A 16,416-nucleotide genomic window follows, 5' to 3' on the forward strand; every position below is an offset into this window, starting at 1 on the left:
ATACGAAAAAGAATATATATATATATATGTACAACTGAATCACTGTGCTATACACCAGAGGCTAACACAACATTGTAAATCAACTATACTGCAGGAAAGAACATTAAATAACTAAAATTAAGTAGATTTCAACCTCAGCTTTGCCACTTGGAACTCATATGACCTTAGGAAACTTAATTATCTTTTCCAAACCTTGGTTCCTTTTCTTTGAAACAAACAAACAAAAAATTAATGCCTTGCAGAATTATGTAGATTAAAGCAAATGAATGCACATTTGCACATTTCCTGGCACAAAATAGGTGTTCAACAAACTGTAGCTGTTTTTATACGAGATATATTTTACCTAAGCCAATGTCAGGCAGTTCATTTGTGGCTAAATATCCTCTCACCAACAGATACCCCCGTTCTCTCAAGACCTCTTCTGGAGCTGGGAAATATATCATGTTACTCAATAGATTTTACTCCACTGTTTAAAAAGCTTAGATAAAAACCTCAGAACATTTTTGCATTATAAAATATACCTAGGGGAATTTCCAGCTGGTTGAAAACTGACCTTCATTTAACTCTGGTTTAAATAACCCAGTTATGTGAGAAATGGGACCTAGTGAATAAACGAGGTTATTTCTGAAGCTGATAGCAAATGCACAGGACATGGATAGGAGTGGGTGGTGACCTATGGAGGTTCATGTTCTATTTCAGAGGCCATTTTTTAATCAAGGTATAACTGACATACAACATTATGTTAGTTTCAAGTGTACAACATAATGGTTCTACATTTGTATACACTATGGAATGATCCCCACAGTAAGCCTAGTTACCATCCGTCACCATACAAAGTGACAAGATTTTTTTCCTTCCCGTGAGTACTAAGATCTACTCTTTTATCAACTTTCAAATATGCGATACAGTATTATTAACTATAGTCATCATGCTCTACGTTGTATCCCCAAGACTTGTTTATTTTATAACTGGAAGTTGGTTCCTCTTGACACTCTTCACCCATTTTGCCCACCCCCAACCCTCCTCCCTTCTGGCAATCACCAATCTGTTCTCCATATCTGTGAGTTTTGATTGTTCATTTGTTTTTTTAGATTCCATGTACAAGTGAAATAATATGGTAATTGTCCTTGTCTGACTTATTTTACTCACCATATCACAAAATTGACCCTTGAAAAACATAGATTTAAACTGCATAGGTCCAATTATACAAGATATTTTTCAATAGCAAATACTACAGAACTTCATAGCGCATGGTTGGTTGAGTCCACAGATGGAGAGGAACCATGGAATTGGAGGGCCAAGTATAAGTTATACATGAATTAACCCTTATGTTGTTCAAGGCCAAGGCCAGCTGTACCCCAAAGGTCCATCCATGTTGTTGTAAATGGCAAGATTTTATTCTTGGAAGTCAGTAAACTCTACAGATCAGGTCCCCTGCTCCCCATATCCCTGGACAAACGTTCAGCATTTACCAGCACCCCACTGCCTGCCTTGTCCTTGTTCCCATAACTCTTGGGAAATGACACTTAGACTGCAAGCTGCCTCTTCTCTACCCTGATCTCAGCAGACCACCCTCAGGAGAACTGCCTGCCTGCGTAAACTTCCACATTGACTCTGTTCCAAGTGCTGCCTTCCCTTTCAGGTGCTCTCACCCTAGACCTACCCCTGGGCCTCCCGGGTCCCACACCCTCCCGCTGAGTGCCCACCTCCACCTCCTTGTTCTCCAGTTACCAGGTCTCTGTGTGATAAATACTAACAGTAGACACGTAGATTTGAATGTAGATTCTCCTTCTCTGCCTTGCTATGTGACTCTGTCTCCAAAATGGCGATTTTGTAGAAATATCCACTCTGGATTATTTTTAAGAATTAGTTAATCAAGTATATAAATCACCTAGAATTGTGCCTGAAAGGCAGAAGGGCCTCCGTTCTTTTCTCATTCACTTGAGGAAGCAGAAATTACTATTACTATTGTTATTATTGGAAGTGCATAGTGCTTCTGTGCGCCAGATGCCGTTCTAAGCTCTTTGCGTGTATTAGCTCGTTTAATTCGTAGCTTTTGCTGCATCTCTTGGATTTTGACATGTTGTATTTCCATTTTCATTTGTCTCAAGGTATTTTTTTCTTTGATTCTTTTATTGACTCACTGTTGCTCAGTAGCATGTTTTTAGTCCCCACATAGTTATGATTTTTCCACTTTTCTTCTTGAAATTGATTTCTGGTTTCATAGCATTGTATTTGGGGAAAATGCTTGGTATGAATTCAGTCGTCTTAAATTTACCGAGACTTGTTTTTTGGCCTGACGTGATCTGTCCTGGAGAGTGTTCTGTGTGCGCTTGAGGACGCTGGATTTTGCTGCTTTTCGATGGCATGTTTCTGTATATGTCTGTAAAGTCTGTTTGTCTAATGTGTCATTTAATGTTTATATTTCCTTACACTTTTTTTTTGTTAGAATGATCTAGCCATTGATGTAAGTTGGCTGTTAAATTCCCCTGCTGTTACTGCACTGCTGTCAGTTTCTTCCTTTTTGTTCTCGTAATCCTTACTTTATATATACAGGTGCTCCTATGTCGAATGCATAACTATTTACAAATGTTTTATCTTTTTGTTGATCTAGCATTTGCCATGATATCCTTATGTAATGACCATCTTTTTCTTTCATTACAGTATTTGTTTTAAAGTCTAATTTGTCTTACATAGTACAGCTACCTCAGCTTTCCTCAGGCTTGTATTTGCATGAAACAACTTTTCCCGCCCTTCACTCTCTGTGTGTGTCCTTACACCTGAAGTATCTTACAGGCAGCATAATGATGAGTCTTGTTTGTTTTGTTTTTTTCCATTCAGCCACTCTAGGTCTTTTGATTGGAAATTTTAGTCTATTTATATTTAAAGTAATCATTGATAGGTGTGTATTTATTGCCATTTTATTGATTGCTTTCTGGCTGTCTTGTAGTCCTTGTCTGTTCCTTTCTTCTCTTAACTGCCTTCCTTTTTGATTTGATGACTTGCTTTAATGTTATGTTTAGATTTCTTTCTCATTATCTTCTGTGAGTTTACTGTAGGTTTTTGCTTTGTGGTTCTCACGAGGCTCATACACATAAGAGCCTGTAGATGAAACAGTCTATTTTATGTTGCTAGCAAGGTTAAGTTTGAATGCATTGTAAACACTACGTTTTTACTCCCTCTCCCAACATTTTATGCCTTTTATGCCTTTATCTTCCTATTTTGTGTATCCCTTAATTAATTGTTGTACACAAGTTAATCTTACTATTTTTACCTTTTAACCTTCATGCTACCTTTTAAAGTGGTTATTCCACTGTTCTTACTATATATTTACCTTTACCTGTGAGAGCTTAGCTTTCACATGTTTTCTTATTACTGATTACTGCTCTTTTCAGCTGAAGGAAATCTCTCTAACACTTCTTCTAAGGCTAGTTTAGTGATGATGGATTCCTTTCATTTGTGCTTGTCTGGAAAACTCTAATCTCTTAAATTCTGAATTATAACTTTGCTGCGTGGAGCATTCTTGTTTGGAAGTTTTTTCCTTTCAGCACTTTGAATACATCATGCTACTGTCTTCTGGCTGGCCTGCAAAGTTTCTGCTGAAAATCCTGCTCAGAGCCTTATGGGTGTTGCCATGTACGTAACAAGTTGTTTTTTCCTTACTGCGCTTAAGATTTTTGTCTCTAACTTTCGACATTTTAACGTGTCTTGGTGTGGATCTCTTTGAGTTCCTCTTGTTGGGGATTCCTAGGTCTAGGTGTTTTGTTTCCTTCCCCAGGTTAGGGAGGTTTACAGACACCATTTCTTCACATAAGTTTTCTGCCCCTTTCTCTCTCCTCTTTCTGAGACCCCTATAGTGTGCATTGTGCTGCTTGATCTTGTTCTATAGGTCCCTTAAGCTATCTTCGCTTTTTAAAATTCTGTATTCATTTTGCTGCTCTGTTTGGGTGAGTTCCACTGCCCTGTTCATGGATCAGCTGTTTCCTCCTGCTTCATCTAGTCTGCTGGTCAACCCCTCTAGTGTGTTTTTCAGTTCAGGTATTGCTTTCCTCAGCTCTGTGACTTCTGTTTGGTTTTTCTTTTCTTCTGTTTTCTTTTCTTTTTTCCCTCCTCCCTTTCTTCCTTCCTTCCTTCCTTTCTTTTTCTCCTTCTCTTTGTTCACGTTCTCACTGTGTTCATCTATTCTCCTAAATTTGGTGAGCATCTTAATGACCATTACTTTGAATATTTTATCAGGTAAATTTTGGATCTTTATTTCATTAAACTTTTTTTTTTTTACTAGGGTTTTATCTTTTTCTTTTATTTGGAATATACTCTGTTTCCTCATTTTCCTTGGCTTTCTGTGTTTGAAGAGTGGAATCTCAGTATCCTACAGCCCTTGGGGTTTAGGACAGAAGGTCTGTTGGCTTTCAAAGCCCATCATTTTAGGAGTTTGTCTCTCTGGTGCAGATGCCAAGTGCTGGTATGCCTGATGTGGGACATGAGCCCCTTGCTCCCCCAGGACAAGGTCCAAATTTGTGAGATTTCTCCTGATGGGGAATTAGTGGGCCTGGGTAGGGTTGTGGCGGGACCTCATCGCTGCCTCTTCTGCCCATCTTGATGTGGCCCTTTTCTCCTTCGTTGTGGAGGGGCTGTTCAGCTGGCTTTCAAGTGTTCTTTGGAGGGAGTTGTTTGACATGTAGCTGTAGATTTCGTGTGTCTGTGAGAGGAGGAGAGGTTAGGATCTTTGTATACTACTGTCTTGTACTGCCTCAGTCCCTAGAGGGCGAACATTTTTGAAATAAATTTTCATGAGTGTTCAGCTAAGGAACTAGGCAGTAGAAAAAGTGATCATTACAGGTTACCTGACCATGCCTCTGATCCTTTATTTTAATATATAAGATACTCATCATAGGTCTTATCCATTGCTTTTTGTTATTTATCCATCCATCCAATTATTCATCCTCAATCACTTGTTTTCATATGTTATTTAGCCCATAATTGATAGTAAGTGCTGTGTGTTATGGTGTTAAGCAAACAGAAATGTCCCTAAGATAGCCACTCTGTTTGGGGGAAAAAAAAGGGGGCCTGTGGGGAAATAGATAGATACATAAGTGATGGCAGGATAACATAGCTTTACAGAAATCGACTTTATAGACATTGAGGTGATATAGTGGTTCTTCTGTCAGGGTACGTCCTGAATCTGGAGTATGTCCAGGCACCACCAGGGATTCAGTGGAAAGACAGGGAATGGGAATGCAGGGACCTTTGTGGAGGAAACCTTGAGATGGGCTCTGAATGATGCACATATATTTTCTTAAAAGACAGGTAAGTGGAGCATCCCAAATCAAGGGAACAACGTGAGAAGTGGCATTGCCTATTCCAAGTGGTGTGGTTTGTCTCTGTTTCTTTTTATATAACCATCATATTTACTGAATAGCTTGATCATTCTCTTTATGGTTCAAGCCCATTTCTAGGCCTCAGGAGGAGGATTTTGGTCAGTAGTGACTTACGGTTGATTGGGAAGTTAGGCAGACTAGAAATATCCATGGGGAGTAGGGGCAGAGAGAATAGGGAAAGGGGGCTACTGGGAAGATAGCCCAGCAGTGGAGAGTGAGCACTGTGAAGCTAACTGCCTGGCTTTGGATCCTGGCTGTAGTAGGTATTAGCTGTATGACTGTAGGCAAATGATTTAACTCTTTGAGGCCTTAGTTTTCCCAGTCTGTAAAATGGGATGAATAATGGGACTACTACATAAGGTTTTAGTGAGAATTAAATGAGTTAATGCATGTAAAGAGCTTAGAACAGTGTCTGGCACACAGAAGTACTACATACTTCCAAAAAAAATAATATCTGCTTTCTGGAGTGAATGAAAAAAAATTGAGGCCTTCTGCCTTTCAGGCACAATTCTAGGGGATTTATGTACTTGATCAATTAATTCTTAAAAATAATCCAATGTGGATATTTCTACAAAATCGCCATTTTGTAGACAGAGTCACATAGCAAGGCAGAGAAGGAGAATCTACATTCAAATCTACGTGTCTACTGTTAGTATTTATCACACAGAGACCTGGTAGCTGGAGAGCAAGGAGGTGGAGGTGGGCACTCAGCAGGAGGGTGTGGGACCTGGGAGGCCCAGGCAGCACTTGGAACAGAATCATTGTGGAAGTCTACACAGGCCGGCAGTTCTCGTGAGGGTGGTCTGCTGAGATCACGGTAGAGCAGGTGAGATCAGGGTAGAGAAGAGGCAGCTTGGAGTGTGAGGCATGAGTGTCATTTCCCAAGAGTTATGGGAACAAGGACAAGGCAGGCAGTGGGGTGCTGGTAAATGTTGAACGTTTGTATAGGGATTTGGGGAGCAGGGGACCTGATTTGTAGAGTTTGTTGATTTCTGTGCTTTAAATACTCCCACTTCGCAGCCACTGTGAAGCCACTGATTGGATTGGGGAAGATGTGCACGTAGTTCACCCTCCTGAGCCCATTCAAGCGGCAGCAACACTACTGAAAGCAGGACCCCAGCTCAGGACTGCAGGTGACAAACTGTAGTGGTTACCCTTGTAAAAGATGCAAAGTCCATCTTTTACCACCCGGTCGCAAGCCACGTGGTGTGGCTACCATTAGCTCTGCCTCTTCCTTGACCAAAAAGAACTTCCTCTTCATTGGCCAAAAATCCTCTCTGGCATTAGTGTTGTCCCCAGCACGGGCTGTACCTGTCGGCGAACAGCTCTCTCTGGCCTTTGCCCTTGGCTGCGATCATCCCCCGGGCTTGCTGGAGCCACACTGCCTCCCAGGTCCATCATCTTCACTCCCTGCATGAACTGCCAGGTCTTCTGATCAGTTATCTCCTAGACTGTGCTTCCAATTTTATTTTGTTTGTCCTTTGAGCTGATTCTTCCTTCCGCCTGCTCTTTTTCCTCCCACCACACTGCATTCTCTGGAACCCTTGTCTCCTAAACAAATGCCCCCACATCCTCAGACTCTTTGCAGAATGATGTCCCTCCATTGCTCAGCCTTTTTGACTTCCTCTGGGGATGCAGCTCTCCTCCAGCTCTCTGAAAGGAGGCTGCGTTTTCTGCAACACCTAGTGTACCTTGGAGCCCAGAGGTGACATGAGCTTCTCCAAAGACAGCTTTGCTGCATCTAGAGTGGTTTCTTTCTTCCTCCTACAAAAGCTTTTCTGTGTTGGAGTCCCAGCCATCTGCTCGTGACACCTGCTGTCCTTTCTCGTTGCTGTCAGTGACAGATCTCCTGGCTGCCCCCCCTCACTCATGGAGGTCTTTGGTACCTGGCCACTTGGGCTTCAGCTCCATGCTAAGCTCTGCCATCACTGTAGGTGAACGACCAGCCTGGGAGGTTTTTATCTGTAGGACTGCAGTCACCTTTGCTCCTGTACCACTTCAGGATGCTCTTGACCTTGTCACTTAGCTGCTCTGTCCCTAAAATCATGAACTCCTATCCCCTGCAGATACTAACTACTGTATAAAATAGATAAACCACAAGGTCCTACTGGACAGTACCGGGAACTGTATTCGATATCTCATAATAACCTATAATGAAAAAGAATGTGAAAAGGAACATGTATGTGTATAACTGAATCACTGTGCTGTGCACCAGAAACTAGCACAATATGTAAACTGACTACAGTTCAATGAAAAACCAGTCAACTTCCATCCCTGGGTAGACTCAGCCTCAAGCTCACGCATCTTCTCCATCTACCACCCACATGGTTCCAGAATGATCTTTTAAAAAGACATCCATGATCGTGTCATTTTCCAGTTTAAAACACTTTAGTGATTCTACTAATTTATTCTTTCCTTAACAGATCTACAGCAGTGAGCAGAGCAGTAGTCAAAAATTGCTCCTGTTAACAAGTGTACACACCTTGTGAATATTTTCTTGAAGAATGAAATAAAAATATTTTCAAACTTCCCCTGTCCAAAAACTGCTACCCTGCAGCAGCTCGCGTTTTCACATCGTGCCTGTATGCCCGGTAACCTCGGAGATGAGGTGCAGACTCTTTACACGCCTTCAAGGCCTGCTGGTGCTTGCCTTCCTCCCGCTCTCCCCAGTTCTGTTTGGTTCCTTCGCTCACTTTCAGTTCTGTGAAATCGCATTCACTGTGCCTCCTTTCCGCGCTGGGCCTTTCCTCTGGTTATTCTTCCCATTTCTCACCTCCTCCCTTAACAGTCGTGTACACCCTTCCTCACCTGTTAGGGCCGCTGGTGTCATGCCCTTTGCTGGATGGAATACTCATTACCTCCTTGGGGCTCTTCCAGGCATATTTCCTCCAAGGGGCCTTCAGCTTTAATGTCCTTCTTGGTTTATGCCCTGGCCTCCCCTTACTCCCTGTGGACGCCCTGGCCAAGCTGGCTCATCCCTGTAACCACTACCCCCCCCCCCATCAGAGTTCCTGCCCCCGTGAGCTCCTGAAGGCAGAGTGAGGGTCCCAGGGCCAGGCCCAGGTAAGCACCTTCATCCCTAGGAGCTCACAGAGAAAACCCCCGCCCACCGCTGTCCCCGCACCACCCAAACAGTGTGCCCTCCTTGGAAAGCCCAGCCGTAACTTCTTATGGGGCTTTTTAGAGAGCCGTAGTGGTACCACTTGGTTAAAGAAGCTTCAGCTCGAATGAGGTGCCCCACGGGCTTCGGTGTGTGAGGCCCAGAGGAGGGCGGGGCTGTCATTGGTTGAGCTCTGGTCCTGTTTTCTTCCTCCAGCTTTTCTCCCCAGTAAATATTTTTAGGGAAGCATTTGATTATATTCATCTCCCAGTTCCATCTCCAGCCCCCCTTTTCTGTGCCTCTCCTTCTCTTTATTATTCTGTGGAGGGTTTTTTTTTTTAATTCTAAAATTTGTTTGCAACTCTCAGGCATGTCTTTGTTTTTTTGTTTGTTTGTTTTTTTCCACATTTTTTTTATTGAGGCAGGTGTTTGAATTAGACCTCAATGTGTATCTAAAAGGAGGGATCTTGGTATTTTTTTAATCTTAAGGAAATGTCATTATTATTACTATTCCTATTGTGATGATGATGATGCTGATGGGTATTTAAAATTTATTTTCCCAAGATTAAGTTCATTTTCCTAAGATGGAAGGACCAATTCTGCTCTGTTATCAGCCTTTTATTTAGTTAAGAATCCACGATCTTGTCACTCTTAAAGGAGGTTTCAACTCCTCAGGTATAAATTCTAAGTTTTTAAACTTAGGCGTTTTAAATTTCGACAGACATTACAGAACACACACACACCCTCCACCCCAACAGATGAGCTGTCCTGCCGTCACACAGTCCCACAAACAGCAGCTGCTCTCATCCTGGGGAAGAGGAGAGCGAGGCTGCCTGAGCTGTCACCCACGGGGAGCTGCAGAGCCAGATGGAAGGGGGTGACTGCCCCTCCTCATCTTGTGAAGGGACCAGTCAGGGGAGGCAGCATCACTGACAGGCAGACGACACTAACCTGAGAAGCCGTCTCCCTCTTGCTAGGTCTCCAAGCCCAGAGAGCAAGTCCTCGCAGCCTGTCAAGAACGGCTGCCTTTAAACCCAGAAGTGAGAAGAGGCACCCAGAGACGTGACTGGGGCCCGGGACACCGCGCCAGGTGCACACGTGTGCAGTGCACGCCATCGCATCGTGTTCCTCAGATGTGGGAACCCGCGTTCAGAAACACCCGGGAACTTCCCCAGAGGAACGCTAACTGGTGGCAAAACTGGGCTGTGAACTGAGATCTGCTGCATTTTTTTCTTTCTGGCTCTGTTACATTCAGCTGCTCAGGGGCTCACCTGTTTTTGTCTCCCCTGAGGAAGGGGAAATAGAGGTTTGGGATTGTCTTCCTCTCCTTCCTCCCTTTTTTTTTTTTTATTAAAGTATAGTCAGTTTATAATGTTGTCTCAATTTCTGGTGTGCAGCATAATGTTTCAGTCATACGTGTACATACATATGTTCATCTTCATATTCTTTTTCATTATAAGTTACTACCAGATATTGAATATAGTTCTCCCTCCTCCTTTTTAAACAGCTTTATTGAGATAATAATTCACATACCATACAGTTGTAAAGTGTGCAAACCATTGGTGTTTGATATGTTACATTATTTTGCAAATTACGATGTGTGTGTATGTATAAACTTAACATTTTACTTGACATAAAACCTGACATCTTAGCCATTTTCAGGTGTACGATTCCTTGGGATTAGTTCCATTCATGACGTTGTGCAACCATCACCACCATCTGTTTGCAAAATCTTTTCGTCACCCCACAGGAACCCTGTAACCAGTAAGCAGTAACTCCCTTTCTTCCCTCCTCTCAGCCTTGGGATACCTCTTATCTTTGGTGCAGCCTCAACAGTTTGGTGCAGGAAAGCAGTTCATTGGTTCCTCAAACACCCGAGCCTAGAATTCCCAGCTGGCCCCACAGTTTCACTCCTAGGTATATGCCTAAAGGAATGGAAAAGAGGGGCTTGAACAGACACTTGGACACTGATGTTCATTGCAGTGTTATTCACCCCCATACTAACCACGTTGTGCCTTCTGTCTTTACGACATACTCGTCCAGAAGTTTGTGCCTTCGGATCCCCTTCATCCATTTTGTCCACCCCCTGCCCCTCCACCTCTGGCGACCATGAGTTGGGATTTTTTTTCAGCTTCCACGTACAAGTGAGAGCATATGGTATTTGTCTTCCTTTGACTTGTTTCACTTAGCATAATGCCCTCAAGGTCCACCCACGTCACAAATGGCAAAATTTTCTGCTTTTTAAAGGCTGAATAATATTCCATTGTGTATCTGCATGTCACATTTCTTTATCCATTTATCCATTGATGGACACTTGTTTCTGTGTCTTGGCTGTTGTAAATAATGCTGTTGCAATAAACATAGGGGTGCATATGCCTTTTTGAGATGTAGATTTTATTTCCTTTGGATAAATCCCTGGAAGTGGAGTTGCTGGATCATATGGTAGTTGTATTTTTAATTTTTGAGGAATCTCCATACTGTTTTCCATAGTCATTGCACCAGTTTGCATTCTGCCAGACAGTACATGAGGGTTTCTTTTTCTCCACTTCCTCAGCAACACTTGTTGTTTCTTGTGTTTCGGGTGATAGCCCTTCTTACAGGTGTGAGGTCATATCTCAGTGTGCTTTTACTTTGCATTCCCCTGATGATTAGGGATGTTAAGCACCTGTCATGTGTCTGGTGGTCATTTGTATGTCTTCTTTGGAGAAATGTCTATTCAAACCTTCTGGCTTTTTAAAAATCAGATTGTTCGGCTTTTCTCGGTTGAATTGAATTAGTTCTTACATATTTTGCATATTAACCCCTTATCAGATATATGATTTGCAAGTCTTTTCTCCTGTTCAGTAGGTTGCCTTTTCATTTTGATGATGGTTTCCTTTGCCATACAAAACCTTTTTAGTTTGATACAGGGTTTAATTCTGTTTTACATATTGAGTTCCCAAGTTAGATGTTATTCCACATGGAGTCGGTTCAGCATACAGCAATGTGTCTTAACTTTTCTTTTTCATTATCAGCCCCCGAAGGTGTCTTTGAGCCATTTTTTTCCTTATCATTCCCTCATGAAAGTTTAATACCACAGATATTCTGTATATCTGCTCCTAAACTGTGGCCCTTTGGAGGAACACAAACTTGTAGACTATCTAATTTTTTTCTTAACTCCTCCAAGAGCCAGGTTTTCCCCCCCTTGCAAGTGACGCTACTCTGGTTGAGAGTGACGGTATGGAGGCTAAAGCCCTGCCTTGGGAGCCGGGTCTGCCTGGGCTTGAGATCCAGCCCTGCCCCTTGCCTGTTGTGTGACCTTTGGTAAATTGCCCCAAACCTACTTCATAGGGTTGCTCTGAGGATTGAAGGAGTTAGTAAATGTAGGCGAGTACCTGACACTTAGTAAACGCTGTCCACACATTAGCTGTTCTTTTCTAAAGAGGTTCTTCCACTTAAAAAGAGTTGAAGGCCAGTTGGACGACATGGAAATGAGATTCTCTTCCATCTTCCTCCTTTTGAATGGTGTTTTCCATTCTACCCTTGGATGGTGCTTTCAGAGGAAAGTGGGTTACGAGTCATTATTTTGTCTTTGTTTGTTTGTTTGTTTGTTTATTTGATCTTTTCTTCTCATCTGTTTATTTTGGTATTTTCTCAATGATCACATTTCATAGGAGTCTGGACTGGATGACTTTTAAGGACCAATTTAAATAGTTTATGGTTTTGGTTTTCGTAGTAGATGAAATGGAGTCTGTCAGATGTGGAAGAATTTGGACTTGGGAATACTGCTGATTTTGGTTCAGAAAGATTGTTTGATCTAAGGAATCACTTCGCATGGGGAAATACAGAGGGAAGTAGCTCTCCTTCCTGAGGGCCCTTGGCTGATTGTCATTCATCATCCAGCTGCTGGAAGACAGGGACTGGTTTTATCCACCAGGTTGTGTTCATTAACTACCTGCTCCCAGGCCCACAGGCCCCTGTTGGTGTAATTCAGAAGCTGGTATTTAATCACTGGTTAATTTGATGCTGTAGTGAATCAGGTCTAAACCTCCGGCACCAAGTCATTTATTTTTAAAAGACTGAAGTCTGTGCACTTTATTTTGACTGCATGGGAAAAGTGGTGAATGAGTAATTTGACGAATTGTGACTGCAGGAAATTGCCATTTAATTAACCAAGAAAAGTGAATATTCTTACTGAGAAGGGGGAGGCTAAGGTGGCCTTCCACAGAGGCAGAATACAGTAGATGCCAGGGGTTCAAATTCTCTGAGGTCACCTTGCAGCCGGTTAACCTCTCGTGCCTCTGTAAAATCAAAATACTGACGTATACCTATCTATATGGTGCTTGTAGAGATGAAATGGATTAATACACTCAAAGTGCTTTATAACTATGTTTGACACCAAGTAGTGATCAATAAATGCTACCTATTATTATAAAGAAGAGTGGCAGCCGGAAGTAAGGAGGATGTAGTGCATCACTGGTGGTGGTGTGCTCTCCTGTCTCGCGCGCTCTTGGTTGATTTTCCTTTATCTTTGTAAAGCAAAATAGCTGCCCAACATCTCTCCACGTTTCCATCTCCCAGCCCCTGGTAATCAACATTTTAGTAATTTGTATGAGTTTGGCTTTCTTAGAAGTGGTATCAAAAGTGCTTATTTCACTTAGCATAATACTCCCAGGGCTCATCTATGTTGTTGCAAATGGTAGGACTTCCTTCTTACGGCTAAATAATATTCCACTGTCTGTGTCTCACGTCTGCCTTATTCATTCATCTTTTGATGCTCAGAGAGTACAAACTTCTTAGTTGTAAGGTAAATAAGTTCTCAGGATCGCATGTACAGACAGCATGGTGGTTACAGTTAACCATTACCGTGTTGTACATTTGAAAGTTGCTAAGAGAGTAGATTTTAAAATCACAGAATGAAATGGTAATTATATGACATGATGGAGGTGTTAGCTAAGGCTGTGGTGGTAATTATTTCGCAATGATACATGTATCCGATTTACACAGTGTACACCTTAAACTTATACAGTGTTTGAGATATAACTATATCTCGATAAAGCTAGGGGGAAAATTGCTGCCCTGTTCAATCCAAGTGATGGGGGAAGGCCACCGACGTTTTAAGAAGGCATCTTCTCGCCTTCTTGAGACTGGCAACCAATGTCTTTTGGGTGAAACCTTCCTCAGTCATTTTTGGTGGCGTCATTCCCTTCTTTCTCTAGGAGAATTTGGTTCATGTTCAGGTAATTGCCTCTTGATTGGGTTGGGATAGTTCTGTATGGTCTGGCTTTTTTTTTTTTTTTTTTTTTTTTTTTACTTAGCATAAAAGACAGAATATAAGGACCACAGCCCACTGACCTTTGGAATCTTTACTGCCCCTGGAATCCAGCAGTCTCTTAATAGCCCCTGAATTTCCTCTCCTATTGGTAGGGAAGGCAAGAGACTATCATAACTTCCATATTTGGGTTACACCGTGTGTTCTTTGATTAGTCCAGCTGACTCACAACCCGTGAAGAAGCCTTGGACATTTTTGGAAGCGCTCACCGGTTTTGTTGGTACCATTGGCTGAAGTAGAGTTTAGGTATTGATAGGCTTGGGTGGGTTGGGGCACAGCCTGCTAGAACTAAACTGGTCATCTTTCACTCAGTGCGCTGCTTTCCATGCAGGCGCTCAGCATCAGTTTATGAACATTTTTGAAGGTCACAAGTACCAGGCTGGGTAAAAAAGCCACGGGGTGGTGTCTTACAATGCTTTTCCGATGTCAGCTAAAAATGTATATACTGTGATTCCTAGTGGCAGAAAGAGACGTGTTACTTTATGACAGTATTTAGTTCTGAAATTGAGCCCAGCAGGGGGGAAGAAACATCTTAGCATGAATTTGCAAATCTCTGACATAGCTATATGTGGAAAATCCTTTTCAAATGTCAGAAATCTAGCAATCTAACTTTATCTTGTGATGTATTTAACCCTGTCTGAGAAGACTTCTTTACTATGCATGGGATGACCAAAAGGTTCTTTGAATTTTTAATCTGCAAATATTTGGTCTGGCAGGCAACATGTGTGTTTGACACTTATCTTACAAGATGATGTAAAAATTCATCTCACCAGGCAACCGAGAAATTTAAAGCGTTATTGTAGCAGTCAGTTGGGGTTGTTACAACAAAACGCTGTACACTGGATGGCTTAAACCATGGGAATTTATTCACAGTTCTGGAGGATGGAGGTCTGAGAGCAGGGCGCCAGAGTGGTTGGTTCAGATGAGGGCTCTCTTCCTGGCCTGCAGACTGCTGCCTTCTCCCTGTGTCTTTGTGTGGCAGAGAGAGCGAGCATGCTCTTTCATGTCTCTTCTTAAAAGGGCGCTAACCTCATCACGAAGGCACCACTCTCCTGACCTTATCTAAATGTGATTACCCCCTAAAGGTCCCATCTCCAAACGCCATCACATTGGAGGTTAGTGCACAGACATGTATGTTTGGTGTGGGGCGCAGAACTCAATCCATAGAAGTTAACTAGGTGCCTCCCTAGATTGCCTTGTTTTTTCCCTTTTCTTTCTTGTCTTCCTTTTTCTTTGCTTTGCTTTCCTCCACTCTTCACTTCCTGTCACGTCCTTTTCCTTCCCCTTTCCCTCCCTCCCTCCCTTCTTTCCCTCCTTCCTTCTTTGCCCTCTTCCATCCTCCCTTCCTTCCTTCCTCCTCCTTCCCCCTCTCTCGCCGCTCCCTGCACCCAATAAAGCTCCTTGTGATAACATGCTTTAAGGCACAGGTATCCATGGGTTGAATCTGATAGGCAGAGGTTGCTTGGTTCAAAATGTTTTTTAAAAAGGGAGCCATTATGTTAAGGAGTTAAATTAGTACTAGGGTCTGTAACTTCTCTGGGAAGATCGGAGATGTAGCTCGCAGTCCCTGGGAGGTGGTACTATGAAGTGATGAGTACCCATTCCGGAGCCTTGCTGCTGGAATTCGTACCCTGGCAGTGCGGGCAGACCTTCTGGCTCTGCGACCTTACACAATTCACTGTCCATTCCTGTGCCCCTAACTTCTCATCTATAAAGGGAAGGTAACAGTACAGGTTCTTCCTGTTGTCCTTCTGCCACTGAGGTTTAGTGTCATTCTCCATCTGTCACTGGCCTTGTGCTGTGTTTTTTACCTTGTAAGAGAGAACCATTTCTTTGCTCTTAGAAGCAGGAAAATGAAAGAGTTAGGGAAAGAGAGAGCAGGAGGAGGAAGGACTGATTTATATTTTAAGAAAAATAAGAGATACCTAGTTTGCTTATTTTTGGGAAGGGACATATTTTGCATGTATATCTTCTACTGCCTTCTGTTGGCATTTGATTTATATTCCTAGATTCCATAGGCATTTAATTTTTCACCCCTTGCTTTAGGAAGAAAACAGTGATTATAGAGAAGCACAGAACATTGGATAAAAGCACTCAATTCCAGAGTTAGAAGACCTTGATTCTGTTACCAGCTCAGTGATTATCTGTGTACCTTTGGGCAAGTCGGAATTCTTCTCTAGGTCTTTATTTTCTCATCTGAAAAAGGTCATAATAATTCACATCTTGTCTGCCTCACTGGATTTTTAAAAGTTCAAATCAGAGATCATATACGCCCCTCACTTTAAAAAAAAAATGTCTAGTATGACGCAGATGGGAGGGTGTTGATAGTTCTGATATGGCTGCTGACCGGCCATGCGGCCATGTTTTTATAACTCCAGCTTTCTGAACAGTCAGGAGATTAAAGTCCCTGCAAGTTATCTTACAAGTCCCTGGAGGATGTGTCCAGAGCTGTGCTTTTGTGTGAATGTCTATTGCTAGCCCTAGCTTTTCTTCATTTTCAGGGAGAAGTCAGCTGAGTTGATACAAGTATCAAGGAAGAGTGTGAAAATCTTAATGATATTTCCCAGGACTTGTGTCTTGGAAAAGGCACCTGGAACATCTTCATGCTCATTGAAATAGGAGGAAAG

General features: G+C 42.4%; 1 protein-coding gene across 6 annotated transcripts in view; it reads left to right on the top strand.

Moving 5' to 3' along the window:
• The window catches only part of NELL1 (neural EGFL like 1), a 745,741-nt gene that overhangs the window by 336,285 nt on the left and 393,040 nt on the right, over nt 1-16,416 (top strand). The window lies entirely within an intron of this gene.

The sequence above is a fragment of the Vicugna pacos genome, chromosome 10, assembly GCF_048564905.1.
Source record: "Vicugna pacos chromosome 10, VicPac4, whole genome shotgun sequence".
Classification (NCBI taxonomy): domain Eukaryota; kingdom Metazoa; phylum Chordata; class Mammalia; order Artiodactyla; family Camelidae; genus Vicugna; species Vicugna pacos.